We start from the raw sequence: 4,422 nt of genomic DNA, 5'->3' as shown, positions 1-4,422 counted from the left end.
ACTCCCGGAACCGCTAGAAGCGAAAATGCCGGAAGACATTTCAAGTAATGATAAACACTTAATTTAAGTCATTTAAAATAAAAAATTATATTTAATTTATTTTATTTATTAAGAATTTGATGTTTTTTTTATATTTTACAGGAAAGATGATCGCCGATACAAAGAGTTCAATTCATAAATCAAAAAGACTCAAGTTTGAAGAAATTTAGACTTAAAATAAAATTAAAATAAAAGAAGGATGCATATGGTATTATAGAAAATGAAGATACTATGCAAGGAATCCAAAAAGATATAGATGTCATTATGAAGAAACAAAAGTTTCTTTTTGGAATATACAAAGAATGTTTCACGTGAATTCAAAAAAAATGCTCTGGGCACGCGTGAACGCCCGTGCGTGAATGTGCGAATGCGGGACGGATGCGGGATGGATGCAGGACGGATGCGGACGCAGGACGGACGCGGATGCGGGGCGGATGCGGATGCGGGACGGACGCGGGCAAGCACGGATCGCGGTAGCAGTGCAGGATGCGGAACGCGTGAGGCATGGACGGGCGGACGGACGCGTGAGGCATGGACGTGGCGTGGCCATGAGCGCGGGCACGGGTGCAGCATCGCGCGGGTGTGGGTGCACGACAGACGGGTTCACAAGGAATTTTTGATGGCGGTCAAATAGATGCTTATTAAAGGAAAAAAATTAATATTTAGAAATATTTTGAAAGGAAAGATTTGTATTTTCTTTAGTCCCACATCGAAAAATCATGTAAAACTCCTCCCTCCTAACACCTATAAAAAGACTTTTGTACTCCCATTGAAGGGGGAGTCCAAAAATTCTTCTAGAGCCTTGCATAGAGGAATAGAAAGGGACTACTTCATGAGCAGCTAGGCTAGCAGTCTCGGGAGTGGAGAAAAAATTTTGTAACGACACAGAGATGGTTTATTGTTCTAAACTTTCCTGTATTTCTTTATATGCAATAAAGATTATGCTTTTTATTTAAATTGTCATAAGTTCTTTATTTGCTCTCTTTCATATATTTTTATTTATGCTTTCCTGTTAGATTAATATTAGGAATAATTTTTACTTTCCGGAGATACGCCATGATCTACGGGTACGGGGCGTGCCGAGGAAAGAAGAGTTGTTTACCTAATACTTTTCGGAGATGCACCGTGATCTATGGGTACGGAGCGTACCGAGGAAAGACAGGTATTTTTCTTAAGATTAATCGCATTCATTTAATTAAAAAAAGAGATACAACTCTGCTAGTGCAAAGTAATTCAAAACTCTCGAGCTCTTTATTTTCTAATTACCTCAATTTTAAGATAATTTATTTTTTAAATCAAAAACAATGCTTCTTTCTTTTATCTTGCAATCTCAACTTAGCCCACGGTCCCTGAGGATACGATCTCGACTCATCCTACCTATGTAGTGAGTAGAGTTATTTTTGGTGCTATTAACGACTACGCATCAAATTTTGGTGCTGTTGCCGGAGATCTTGGCACGGTTGAATTAAAAAAAATTAAAAAAAAAAATTTAAAAAAAAATACTTTTCAGTTTTTATTTCTCATTTTAATTTTTTTTTTCAGTGCTTTCTAGCTAGATAATCTTATTTGCATAATTACATAATTACCTTGCATAACTAATTTACTACTTTTTAATCTTAGGAATTTTTCTGCTTAGAATAATTTGCTACTTTTTATAGCCTAGTGATTTATTGCTTTTTAGACTTAACCACTTAAATTTATTTTCTTGCAAAACTAAAATAAATAAATAAAAAATATATATATATAAAGATAAAACTATAAACTTTTTTTTAAAAAAAAAGAAGCCACTGACATTTCATAATACTTAACTAAAATAGCGTAACCTCAAATATAAAAATTTTTAACTTGATTGGATACCCTGTTTCTTTGCATTACATCTCCATAATTAATCTTAAGGGCAATAACCCATTAACCAGATAAGGTGAGGATTTGATCACCCTTCCTTGGCCCACAAATCACTCCCTTGCATTTGCATAACCTAGACCTTAATCTAAAATCAACTAGACGTCAGCCCTAGGAATTTCGAGCTCAATAGGATAAGAAAGCTTTAGAGTTGAATCGAGTGCGGATTGGTTAATTGCTTGGTGTCTAAGGCAAGTGATTAAAGAAAGTGGTTTTCAATTGGTTCCGTTGACTGACCTGGCCAACTCAGTTGGTGTCTAAGGAAAGCAACGAGTAGGGAACCTCCCACATCTTACACTTATCTGGCCAAGTCAGTTAGTCAGTCTTGAGCTTGGAGTGCTCAAAGGCGGTCTTGAAAGTTAGGAGCTGTCTAGATCTAAGTTAACCTTAGGATAGAGAGTCTATGATTATTTAAGTTGATTGCAATTAACATCTAAACATTAACTAATTTCTCCCTTTTCATAGATTTAAGATTCTTAGGTTCTTCTCTTTAGATTTTCTTCATTCTTTTCTCACTTTATTATAAAAATATATATTATAAAAAGAAAAATTTTTTGTGTTTGCTCTACAGTATAATTGTAAGGTGTATGCTTGGCCGTAGATCATTACGATCAGAAATCCAACCTTTTGATCCAGAAATAGAAAGAACCTTTAGAGCCAACAGACGTAAAAATATGAACCGAAATCAGGAGAATGATCCACCAAAGCAATTGAAGGAGTACTTTACTCCTTCCACATATACCTACTCTCCTTGTATTCAAGTGCCCCCTGTGGAGGCCACTCAATATGAAATTAAGTCCAGTATAATCCAAATGTTACCTTCATTTTATGGACTTAGTAATGAGGACCCTTATAAATATCTTGAAGAATTTCTTGAGATATGCTCAACTGTCAAAATTCACAACTTCTCCGATGATGCTCTTAGGTTAAAATTATTTCCTTTCTCACTTAAGGACAAAGCCAAATACTGGCTACATAATTTGGATTCCATGACTATATCAACCTGGGAGCAGTTGCAAGGAGAGTTTCTCAAGAAATATTTTTCCATAGGAAAAACTAATCAAATAAAGAAAGTCATAACTAGTTTTTTCCAATTAGATGGAGAAATATTTCATGAAACATGGGAGAGATTAAAGGACCTTATTAGAAAATATCCCCACCATGCTGTACCCAAGTGGCAGTTAATCCAATATTTTTATGATGGGCTCTCTGAAAGACATCGACAAATGGTCGATGCATCATGCGGTGGGACATTCATGCTGAAAAGTGAGGATGAGGCATGGCAACTATTTGAAATTTTAAGTAAAAATTTATTACATCATATGTCTGCCTCTATTAGAGATAAACCCATGTTAAACCCAAAAAGAGGTGGAATATATGAAGTAGGAAATGCCATAGATATCCATCAAAAGGTAGATGAACTGTCCCAAAAATTAGATCGTCTTCTAAATACTGGACAATCCCCGATTCCACCTAACCCAATCCAAGAAGTTTGTGCATTGTGTGCAAGTCCGAACTATTTTGTTAGTGAATGCCCAGCCGCACCTCAATTTTCTGAGTTTGTGCACGAGCAGGTTCAGCAAGCTCAAGTCCAACAAGCTCGCAGACCAGGAAACGATCCATATTTGAACACTTATAACCCCGGCTGGAGAAACCATCCAAATTTTTCCTGGAGACCACAACCAGTGGTTGGTCCTGCCACACCTCGACCTCAATATCAAGATCCAACATATAGGCATGGATCATACCATCAATTTCAAAATGTTCCTCAACCGTCTACTATTGGTCACAGCTCAGCTTTTGAGAAAAAAGTCCTGAAAGCACTAGAACGATTAGAAGTCAACACTCAGACCCTTAACTCCCACACACAATCCATTGCTAAGCTAGAGACCCAAATAGGTCAACTAGCAACTGCATTCAGTAGGAGGGAAGGAGGAAAATTACCTAGCCAACCCGAGAGCAACCCAAGAGGGCAATTTGTGATTGAGAGTTCTAATACCCTAGAAGCTTTTTCTGAACATGCCAAATCAATCATGACTCTGAGAAGTGGGAAGGTCATTGAACACACTAGTAAAACTAATGAGACCGACCCTAAACCTCTAACCGAATCCAAATCACCCAAGAACAAGGAGGACCTGAAAATAGAGAAGGAACCAACTGCACCGGAATCATCTTACTTGCCTAAAGCCCCATTTTTGGATGCCCTGAAAGCCCCTATTCCTGCAGATAAGAAGGGAGGAAAACTTGATGAGATGTTGGAATTGTTTAAGCAAGTCTCAATTAATCTTCTCCTTCTAGACGCAATCAAACAGGTCCCTGCTTATGCCAAATTTTTGAAGGATTTGTGCACCCAAAAACATAAATCTAGATCACAAATCTCAAAGAAAGTACGTCTCACTGAACAGGCTAGTTTTGTCTTTCAGCATGCCACTCCTCCAAAGCTTAAGGACCCAAGAGCCCCCATCATTTCTTGTGTTATAG

At 37.4% G+C, this 4,422-nt stretch overlaps 1 pseudogene; it reads right to left on the bottom strand.

Annotated features, from left to right (window-relative positions):
* Positions 1–3,011: 3,011 nt before the first annotated feature.
* LOC140852315 (small nucleolar RNA R71) lies at positions 3,012–3,109 on the bottom strand (annotated as a pseudogene).
* Positions 3,110–4,422: the final 1,313 nt, after the last annotated feature.

Source organism: Elaeis guineensis, chromosome 10 (genome assembly GCF_000442705.2).
Source record: "Elaeis guineensis isolate ETL-2024a chromosome 10, EG11, whole genome shotgun sequence".
Lineage (NCBI taxonomy): Eukaryota > Viridiplantae > Streptophyta > Magnoliopsida > Arecales > Arecaceae > Elaeis > Elaeis guineensis.
This window is presented reverse-complemented; position numbering and strand designations above follow the sequence as displayed.